The sequence below is a fragment of the Echeneis naucrates genome, chromosome 13 (assembly GCF_900963305.1).
Source record: "Echeneis naucrates chromosome 13, fEcheNa1.1, whole genome shotgun sequence".
Taxonomy (NCBI): domain Eukaryota; kingdom Metazoa; phylum Chordata; class Actinopteri; order Carangiformes; family Echeneidae; genus Echeneis; species Echeneis naucrates.
The window spans coordinates 23,005,565-23,017,301 of NC_042523.1; positions in this window are offsets into that span (position 1 = coordinate 23,005,565).

An 11,737-nucleotide genomic window follows, 5' to 3' on the forward strand; every position below is an offset into this window, starting at 1 on the left:
ATGGAGATGAGGCGAAATGATGGAGAACTAAAAGAAAAACTACGGGCGGAAAGTGACACTGAGCCGGTCCAACATGCTTCCTCTGGGCCCCCTAGTGGACCAGTCCGGTCCTCAGTCCTGGTCCTCATGCAGACTCACAATACAGACGACTTATCAAAGACCTGTAGAGCGGTCCTGGTCTTTGGACAGATCAGAGGAAACCAGTTCAGCTTTTGGTGTGCACTGAGCCGGATCGTGTGATGTTCAGGATGAGATTCGTGACCGCCGTGCGTGGAGGAGAGAATGAGGATGGAGGAAGTTGGCTTAGAGGCGACGTGAAGCCCCGAAGGTTCCGCTGGAGCCGCCGTTTACCAAACACGCTCCTGCGGACCATCATACTCACCATCCTGCCCGGAGGGGTGGAGGGGGGGTCGGCCCTGGGTGTCCCCGGGTGTCCCCGGTAGATATCCTGAGGCGGCGGTCGGTCAGCTGCGGCTCTCCATCCCTCCGGGGTGCGTCGGAGGGGGCGGCGGCTCAGGACGGGAAGATCCCGATCCCGCAAGTTGGAAGATAAAGTTTGATTGGAGGCAACAGTTTATCCTCCTTTAACACCTCCAGTCCGGATCCTGGATCCAAGCTGGATCCAAATCCTGCTGCCCAACAACAGCACAACTTCCAAAGGCGCGTTCAAAAATGAGATACAATAAAGAATAAAAATCAAATAGGCTGTGTGTTCCGGACTCCGGTGGACGGAGGTCTGGGCTCTCCCTGCTGGACCGGACCAGAGAAATCCTTTAAAACCAGCAGAAGGGACGAGGTACAGATCCACCTCAGACATTCAACAGCATCCTCTGTTGCAATGCGGGAGCTGCCGCCGTGAACGCAGCTCGGTTCGGTCCAGTCTCACCGGCCGCCCCAACACCCCCTCCACCTCCACCTCCACCCCCCACCTCCATCTCCTGCTCCAGATGTGCAGAGCCGAACCGGAACGGGATGAGCCTGGGTCTGTGACCGAACTGGACGGGCTGGGATGCGGTAGATGGGTGATGATGTTGGTGGGTGGGGGTGGAGGTAGGGGGTGGGGGGGCTTCACCTGTGGGAGGTTCTTTTTTTTTTTTTTTTTTCAGAATCGTCTCGAATGCGCTTCAAGCGCGCAGCTGACGCTTCATCACATTTTTCTAAATGAAAACGGAACGAAATCTCCAAAGCTCAGATTTGATACCATCCTATCTACAAGTTCATTCTGCAGACAGTTCAGGCTGTCCGCGATCACCATTCCAGCCTGGGGAAGGAAAGAAAAGGGTGCTCTTTTCTTTTTTTTTAATTTTTTCACATTCATTATGCTCATATTGACAAAAAATGCACCGGTGTATAACACAATTCATTTGTGGAAATCAGTTGCACACAACTTGTTTGCTTTGGCAGAAAGTGATATTTTTGTATTAGATCAACAGAAATAATTCATCTTTTGGGAACATCACTTTGTTTAGATACAAACTGAATAATCACTTATTTTTAACATGATTCGATCATTTTTATTCTAAGACTATGGTTTCCGCTTATTCAAAGCCAGTTATTTTTCTTTGTTATTGTTCACTATCACCAACTCAAAATCAGAAATGAGGACAGGACAGCGTGAATGACGTTACATTAATGCCATCCACTTGATAGATTTAGATTTAGATGCCTTTATTGTCTTTGTGTCCCAGAAACAACGAAATTGCACACATGTATCACTCACTAATTTCCTCAACCATCACTCACACAAACATAAAAACATCCTGAAAAACGTATATTTCACCAATCCTGAGAGATATCGCCCAGATCAGCTTCTTTGCCATTCTTCTTGGCAGAGTTGCTCCAGTTGTTGTTGTTGTTGTTGTTGGTTGCAAGCCATTTACTCCATTTCCTGCAGGTTTGGATTTGATTTGGTGGGTGTTTGTCTCAGGTGGCAGATATTCCTCCAGGATTTCTGCCTTCAGTTAATCCACCACCCTGCATGAGCCATTCGGAAAAGCATCCACAGATTTACACTTCATGCTGAGGACAGTGTGAGGATGTGGAGGATGATTTCCCAGAAGACTCAGCAGATCCTTCTTTGCACTGTTAAACAGTTTTTTGTGTTTTTTTTCCTACTTCTTTTTTAACCTATCCCATATTGCAGCATTGTGCAGATGACAGCAGTTCCAGCCTTCAGTCTGTGTGGCCCATCAGTGTGATACCACCATGAGATGATTGAGCTTCTATCAGCTTTCCAGCTTGTCCTCATTCTTCTGAGTGAAACTGCTCTAAGCTGTCAGGCTGCGTGGGGACCGTGAGTAAAACAAAAAATAATCATTTTTGATGACTCGGTGTCTGACTCACTCACTCACTCACTGTTGTTGGGAAGTAATTTCCTGCGTCGCCTCAGTCTTGGAATAGTGGGTCATTGTCCCAGCAGGCACATTTCCGTGTATTTTTTTTGGACATTTATCCGAGTGAGCTCCTCCAAAGGCTGCAGAAGAGAGTCCACACAGCACAATTACAGTTTACACTGACACAGGTGTGCTTTATTGGTTTTAAACCACTTTCTATATTGGCAACTGATTGACATTTGATGGTTAAAAGTCACATTACAAGTTCTTTTGTCTTATATGCCTTTAATTAATTTAATTGAGCATTGACAGAACAAAAAAATTAACAAGAAATGGAAGAGATAATGTCCTGAGCTTGGACACCCAATTACCAAAAGGATAGCAAGAACTGTTATATGGATTTTTCACAACTTGGTAGCTGAAAAGTTGGTCTTAATGACTTATAACTGACCAATGGGGTTAAACCAAGCCTCGTGGGCCATTAAAGGGATTGTGTCACATTCGATTACCGAAGAGCTCAATTGCAGATCAATAAACCTTTTTCTGAAGTTGCTTTATTCCTCAACTGCAGAATAAAGTCTGCTTTTCCACTCAGAGTCCATATTTAATGGATTTTTGGTTTTGGAGACATTATCTTCAGCGTGTGGGAACATCAAAAAGCTGATGGATGCTTATTTTAAAATCAGCACACGACTGGTTTTATATTCCTTAATGTCACACTGCCTCAGGCGACGTGGTCAAAAGTAACACCTCAGCAAAGCATTTTGAAACAGAAAAAAAAGATGAATGGGACCGTAGCCTAAAGGGGACATTATAATAACCCAATGATTCTGCAGATTTGGGCCTTCTTCGTTCCAACACAGAGAGAAAGCTGAAAATGAAGCAGGTTGCAGAAAATTCATGGAATTCACAATGCTCAGGTTACTCTCCAATTAACCGTCCCTAATGTTTTCCAGGCCAGAGAGAATTTGTCCAAGCAAAAATTCTCAAAACCGGTTGCGGAATAAAAGTTTTCTTTCATTACTTCATTCCAATTATTATTTTTTTAATCAGCAGAGCATAATTAACTGGATATCACTGATTAAGTCCTCCAGTGGCGGTTCATTTCAGCTGAAAAATAAGTGAATCCTGGACACAGAGGCTTCCCATGAGTTTCTGGAGGTAACTCGTTCACAGCAAACCGCGTTCCTGAATGGAAGTAACCAAAGCATCGAGCAGTGTGAACATCTGGCATGTGTCGCTCAGCCTGTTGATCTCACTCTTTCATTAACAGAGCTACTGAATTTCCAATAAATACCTGAAGCTGGGCCACCCAAGTGTTTGTGGGCCTTTCACGTTGGTAAGCTCCTGTCTTCTTCTGCAGCCATTCCTGCAACAAAAAGCCGAACGCGTGCAGAAGTCAATAAAGTAATTACAGCCCCGCCCCCCACCCCCCACCCCTCACACCCCCCATGTATTGCCCCTTTGCGGTCTCACTCAATTAGCACATGGATCGGCAAACCTGCTGCTGCAACCGTGAAGCAGATTCATCTGTGCAAAATGCCTCGTTGTAGAATCAGGACGCTGAGGTGCAGGAATCTGGAATCATTAAGCACTAATTGGACTCTGAATATCCCAGACTGGGGTGTCAAGGTTGAGGAAACCAAGAGGAAGCTTCGCCACCGTGCCTTTTCCGACACCTGAGCCTGCTTGAGAATCTCTTTGTGCTCAGCTCACTTGCCTTCATTCAGCTAACTGTGTGCATTATCGTCTCCAGGCTCATTTGCATCCCTCTTTGGGCTTTGATGCACAAACAAAAAGACTCTGGGTGTTGGAGCTGTTGCCCCCAGGTAGTACAGCTGAAGAAAAATAAGCAGCAAAATATCAAACTAAAACTGCTAAAACCAATTCACCTTCTCTGGTTGTGTTTCCATCACATTTAAGCAATATTTCCATAAATTTGACAAATTACAGTTGCAATTTGCAGATGTTTCCACTGAAGGGCGTTTTGTGTAAGAACTGTAATTTATTTATAATCTTTTGTTTACATTTACATATATATTTTAATGAATTAATATTTATTCATTTATTCTAATATTTATTATAAATATTTTTAAATCTCGAATTAGAATTGGAAAAAATATTCATTCTCCTCTCTCCACACTGCGCACCATATTGTTTGCAGTGAACTGGTCATGAGACCAGTCTAGCAAAGTGTACATGCATATAACACGTGTTTCCATGACACATTTGGTACACTTTTATATTGACGCCTGAAAAACCACCTCACAAAAAAAAAAAAAAAAGTTTTTTTTCCCGCGATATTTGAGAAGATTTTCGAAATTCCCCTGGTTTCTAAGGGTGTTGCTGATTCTCTGATACGGGTTCATTCCACGATGACTGGTTTTTGGTTTGCCTTTCCCCCACACTGGCATTAGCTCTCCACCTCTGACGTTTAAACTGTTAACCTTAACTGTACAACTCTGCATTGATAGCAGGAACGGAAAAATCGAAATATATTTAAGCTCTTTGCTTCTTTTTCCCCTGCCAGAGGGAGATATGGCATAATTTTCTCTGTCTGCATGGTTCGATAAGCTCTGTGGAAGTGGCAGAACCCCTCCATCCTGCCCCACAACACACAAACACACAAACATGCCCACACACAATAATAGAGCGAAACACTTTTGGACATTTGGAATTGAACAGATTGAATTCTAAATGGTCCCCTATAGAGTATTACAGCGGCTTAGGAAGGGTCACTGTGCGGCTCTCGAACGCTGCACCACCTCACATACGTGCAAAACGCCACTCTGGGTCACGCAGCATTACAGTCAGATTAGTGCCGAGGCAATAAAATATTTAATTTAATGAAGCTGGCTGTGTGTTCAGCTGCAAACATGTTACTGCCCTCATTACACTATAGGGGCCGTTTATTTGTTTGCAAGAAGCCTGTTATGGTTTTCCGAATTTTGCTGAATCAGATATGATTAGTTTTTTCTTTTTTAGAGTTTTAGGTTTGTTTACCTGACATGTTTCGATGTACGTAACTGCCGTCTTCCTCAGAGTGTCACCAGATGTTATTGGTGACGCATCTTATCAGCTGATGTTTCCAAAGGCGTGACCTTCCTCTCTGGGTTGACAGGTTGGTCACACCTTCTGCTGTCCGTTCGCCCCAGGTACGGGAGAGCATGTATGCTCCCTCATCCCGGTTGATGGTCCTCGGGCTTTGCTTTCGGATCTCAATGGCCTCCCTGATCCAGCTCTGATGTTTGTTATCTTCTGTGCGGATGACTCTGGCATTCCCCCAGTCCATAATGTGATTTTTCTCTTGCAGTGGTCTGTTATGGCTGACTTGTAATTTTCCTATCAGTGTCAGGTAAACAAACCTAAAGCTAGATGTCTGATAAAAAAGAAAAAAACAATCATATCTAATATAAGACATAATGAACGTAATCGAGCGGTTTGCTGAATCAGGTTTAATGACATTTGGATGGAGTCTCTGAGGGAAGTGGAAACGGAAGTGATGCTTCCTGCTTCTTCTGCTGCAACGTAACTTTGCTCACAGAGAATATCTTCAACTCAACCTTGATTTAACCAGCTAAATCAGCCACTGAGTGAGATAAACTGTTTCCAAAAGGAGAAACCTCAGAATCAAAGTGTCAAATTAAAGACATTAAAGACCAGAGGCTTTAGTTGTTTAATAGCTTGGGGTCAATAGTTCCTTCTTCTTTAGTTACAGAGTAATGTATATAAAACAAGTATTACAATCTGTTTCTAAGTCGCTTCCACACATCCTCAAGTTTTATGGGGTATAATGGAAATTATCTACTTACAACGATAATTGTAACTTATGGCAAGTCCTTTTAAGATGTTCTAAATTCACAAAGAGGCACTTAAGGTTTTAATAAGACATATAAAAGTCTGAGCTGTTGGTCCTCGTGATCATCAGGTCACACATTTCCTGACGTTCTTCAGCGATAACATTAAAATCATTACATTTTAATAAAAAGCTTTACAGGGACAACATTTAGGATGCAATGAATAAAAAAAAGTGGCAGAACTCAATCTACTTTTATTTTATTGTATTTTCCCATTATTTAACAAGGAGACCTGATTGAGATTAAAACTTTCTTTTCCAGGAGTGTCCTGAAATAAACAGGCAGACAACAAAGTTACCAACAGACAAACAAACACAAGTTTCATTAATGTGAAGGAAAAAGTCCAACCGAGTATCTGCAACTAGTCAAGCAACTAACAAGAGCAGCTCTCAAAGTGAGCAGCAAGCTTGAGCCCTTTTCCCCTCGAGTTCAATTCTCACCTTTGAAATGAAAAACAAAAAAGGAGTTTGGGACTGAAAGGTTTAACTTTAAAACAAAGATTCATCCATCCAAGAAAACACACCTCTGCCGCACAGGCCATCACTTTCAATAACTGCACTTGTCACGAACAAACATCCTTCTTCCATCCCGAAGTAAAAAAAACTGATTCGCCAAATCTTTTGTGGTGATGGTAGAAAAAATGTTCTGCTTCAGGCAGAACCTAGCCAAAGTCTCGAAATCCAACATTTGATCTTAATGGAATTGATGTTAATGTAAATGGAGATTGTGCATCTTCAGTGTGTCTTTGCTGCGTTAAAAGCAGGATCGCCTGAGACGGCTCTTACTACCAGACCATTAGGGCCCTGCAGTTACTCCGGTAGTTCAGCTTCAGATTACACCAACAATTTGGAAAGAAAATGTTTTGCTCTTCGTCCTAATTATTGTAAGTGCACTGTGTTATTTACTTGGGGAAACCAAGGAAAGGTTTTGCATTTAGAAATTGTAAGTAAATTCTACAAAGGCGATCATCAAGTACACGTCACTTGCGGATAGAAGTTTCTTTTACTAGCAAACCTCAGTAATCTACTGATGATTATTAACATGGTTATTGAATTTGGCTCTCTCCTTTTATTTATGGACTATATTTAAGTAACATTTACACATTTTACATAATTTTTCTGCACTTTAAATTGCCTAAATTTGTTCTTAATGTTTTTGTTTATTGAAACAATGACTTTTAAAAAAGGAGGCTACTTTTTAATTTAACAACACCTTTTTTTTTCATAAGTGACAAAACATCCGTTCACTAGAATAGATATAACATCAGGTCCTTTCAACTTTTCTATACATTACTTTTTATGCGGCGCAACACATAAGTTCACAGTTCAAAATATGCTTCATTTCATTTCAATTAAAATTTCATGCTTCATTTTAATTTGGAATTGTATGTTCTGTGATGAAGGTAAACCTCTTACAACTTATGAAGTGCATGAAGTTATGATTCCTTTTAACCTGTATAGCCAGAAGGCTTTGCTTGTGATACAGCTTGCGGCTCACTGTAGAAAGTTCTTGCTTTGGTCCGGTCTCTGTGGAGAGGTCCACTCTCTGGTCTCGTCTGTAGTCTGTGGGGAGGTCCCGTCTCTGGGGGGTCCAGTCTCTTCATTACACCTGACCACCGTCGTCATCTTCTTGGGTTTTGACAGACAATGAAGCACATGCGCGGATTGAAAACACGCAACTACTAAAACATACTTGGTATTTCTACGCTCATGTGCAATGACTATGAAACCTTTGAATATTATGAAAATCCACAGTAAGACTTACTCTTCCCAAAAAGTATATAGTTTTACTTGAATAATTCCAGTTCTCACTATACAATTAGAAAGTAAATATTGTGACAGTCGACCTAATAAATATTACTACACCACAAAATAATTTTTTTCAGTGCGAGCTCAGTGCGAGCTCAGTGCAGCGCCGGTTTGGAGGGAAGTGAATGCCACTTGTGGCTCAGTCTTCTGTGAGCAGTTCAAACTCTCTGCACAGAGTAAATGGAGAGAGCTGATCTACCAATCTGTAAAACCAGTCCTCTGGCTGCCAGTATTTCTCTGCACCTGTCAAAAAGTGCTGTTAACGAGCTGGAGGCTTCTTGGAAAGACGGAAGTTGAGCAACCAACAGATTTTTGTTGTTTTTTTTTTTTTCTTGCTCCCTGTGCAGTTGATCTATGTGAGAATGAAACAGAACTGAATTTAATGGGGGGAAATAAAAGTCAGGAGATTATTTCTTCCAGGAAAACACTATTCTGTCAAGTGCACACAAGGACACAGCAATGTAAAATTGTGTCAGAGAAATTAAGAAGGATGACATGAAGTTATGTAGCACGGCATTACAAGATATGATGTGAAATACTCCAACGTATTATTATGTGACATAAAGACGACACTCTAAGGAAAGGAGAAACAGATGTTGGGTGGACTTTTCTGTGTTTCAGTGAGTCTGATTTTATTATTTCAAACACAAAAGAATACATTAGAACACATTGAGAAACTTCAGGCGAGCATTCCTACAGTTTTGCATTAAGATGTAGGAGAAAGCAGGAGCCGGTGCAGAGAAGGTGAAGGAGGTTGGATTAACTGAAAAGAATTGAAAGTTGGCGGAGTAAATTGGAGCAATTAACGGTGTTTTTGCTGGTGTTGTACTGAGAACAGCTCCTGGGATCAAGGAAAACCCAGCACGTTTCAACTTGACCGCCATGGCAGGAGATGATCTTTAAAGTCAGTTGGAAACGACTCCCAGGAAGAACAAAGGTCCCTGAAATGCTTGTCTTTGATGGTCTAGATGAAGAAAAGCCTGAAAGTGTGGAACTCTGAAGGGCTTGCTTATGTACCATAGAAACAGGACATGGCGTGCATGCATCCCACCCAGTGGCCACCTGAGGACAGAATCAAGCAGCCAATTACCAGAGAGATGAAACTCTGCGGGTTGACCTCCCCCCAGCACTCCAAATGTCTGCTGCCCAGCTGAAGTGTCCTTCAGTATATTGAACCTTCAGATTTCCCTCAGGTCATTACACAAAAGAGCCAGACCAGAGTCCAGGTCCGCTGGTGTAAAATATGGAGTCAAGGAAAACCATTAAGTGGCTTTTAAAGGGCCAGTGAGATTATTCTGTGCTTTGAAAAGTGGAATTTAATCTTCTGTTCTTAAATGTATAGATGGATTCACTGTTTTGGCTTCCAATCAGACAGACCGGCCCTCCACCTGAGACCACTGTTTTCTTCTTTGCCGAGTGAATCTTTGAAACAACGTTTAGGTGCTGAGACTCTTTAATCAGAAACAAACACTGTAAAGTCCCAAATGTCAGTGAAGATGATTTGACCCTGAGGAGAGAAGGTGCTGAGGAGGAAGTGACCTGTTCAAAGCAAACTTTCCCTCTGCTGTTTGCCTGTGTGTGTCCAGTGGTTTACTTTCTTCCTCAACCCCAGAGAGCTTTTTGTTGCTTCAGGCACTAAAACTTACATTTCTAAGAAACCTGCAGTCAAAAATCCTTCTCATGGAAAAAATAAAAAGGGGTTTCATGCAGCTTCTTCTTGCTCCGCTCACTGATGGACCGGGAACAGTTTGCGCCTGAGCAGCCTGATGATTGGACAACTGGATCAGGCAAAATGCTGCCCTTCAGTTTACCTTGCAGATTCAGAAGTGGAATTTGTAACCAGTGTGAAATTTCAGAAGTTAAGATTTCAGGGGCAGTTTGATCCATCTCAGACCGGTTCTTTATGGAGCCATAAAAGCTGCTGCTGCAGCGGCGGTACAAGCCTAAAGAACCATTTTATGATCCTATATGGGGCTCATGTGTATATATGGCCGTTTAAACGCTGTAAATCCTGAGTTTAATACTCTGATTTAAAATGTTGGTTCAGCCTTTCACAGCAGAGGGCAGCAATGATAAAATATTGATGGCCCATTAATATTTTCCCGACTCTCCGTCTTCTGTGAAATAGTGGAATATCTCAGGGATCCCAACCATCGCCTTGTTCAAATACATTTACATTTTGCTTTCCTTATCTGATTCCTAAGGCTCTTGGTTTTAGCTGTTGAACAGCTGAAAAGTCTAATCCTCGGGCTCTCTCCTGGCATTTTTTATCACTTAGAATAACTTCAGAGTTTCAACTTCCCATTAGCTCTTGCTGATTCACTCAGCTGACATGTGGCTGCAGGACATTTATAGGGATGTGTTGTTATTTTTTATATGGTTGTTTAGTGTTATGTAAAAAAGGCAAACTGCTGTTTCAGATGGAAGATAAAGGACTGAAAATATCATCCCATTCTGACAGAAATTGGTTTGTTTGACCATTTTAAATGTCTTTTTTTTTTTTCAGGCCCAATGCAAAGAAAGCACAATTCTCTATTATCATGCCTGACAATCTTATTTTCAAATAGCCTTTTCAGTTTACAGTGGCTGTGAAGTACCTGCATTGGGACACAGCTTTCATTTTCATGTTTTCTTTCTGGTAACATGCTGCCCCCTATTTGTAAGAATTTCATATTTGGCCAGTTGTCTCACACTGAGACAACCAAACAACCAAAACACATGTTATCAATCTGAAAAACTTGTTGCAAGAGAGATGACAGTGCTCATTAATTCACATGAAATTATGATTTTAAATCATTTTAATTTTGGAAAATCCCCACAGGGTCTCAGTGATGGTTTGTAGAAATCAGAGAAGGACAGAAGTTTCCCACTGCTTTGTTTTCTCAGCAGGACCATTAAACTTTTAATCGTCTGTAGACATCAGCTCTGGTGCGTGAGGGAATAAATAAGTTTCATGATGTTTGTGAGTGACTTTGAGTGTTTGTGAAGAGTCTTTGTGTCCTGTTTTCCTTCAACCACAAAGAAGAAAAGGAGCCGCTGTCCGGTCCACCACACGCAGCTCTTTTAAATTTAACTGCAGTAATAAATAAGTCAGTCAGCAGTGCCCGTCAAATGTTTTATATCAGAAACAAAAACTGAAGAAATATCTGAGGAGTTGCTACTTAGTTAGCTGTCTGTTCTTTCCCATTGATCCCCATTCTGTTAAAAGAGACACACATTTCACAATTTTCTTTTCATGTTAGACTCAGGAGAATCCCATAAACAACCCAGAAAGTGTTCACATATGTCAGATGTCCAGAGCGAAGCTGTGAAATCGCTCTGGGATGTTTGAATAAATTTTGTTTGCACATGCCGATCTATGTTTTTAATGCTTCTTGCCACAGACCGCAGCTAGGGATATTTAACCTTTGACCTCCACCGATCAGTCTTGACAACCTCCCAGATCCTACACACACACAGCTGCTGCACCGATAATGACTTTCCAACATGTTTTAACTGATTGCACATATACTCCTTCACTCACAGATCCTGCTCTGTGCCTGAGAAAGGTCAACTGCTGCCATCAGAGACGCTGTCATCCAGCCTGGCCTTCGGTGTGATGCTGTGTTTTGGCCACCAGAGTGCAGCAGCAGACCTGCAGGTATTTATTTATATGAACGTGTTTGTTTTTAAGTTTTCCTGGGATCCAAAAACCTGGAGCCCACGAGTTCAGATGGTTGATTGAGGATTAAATCCCGGT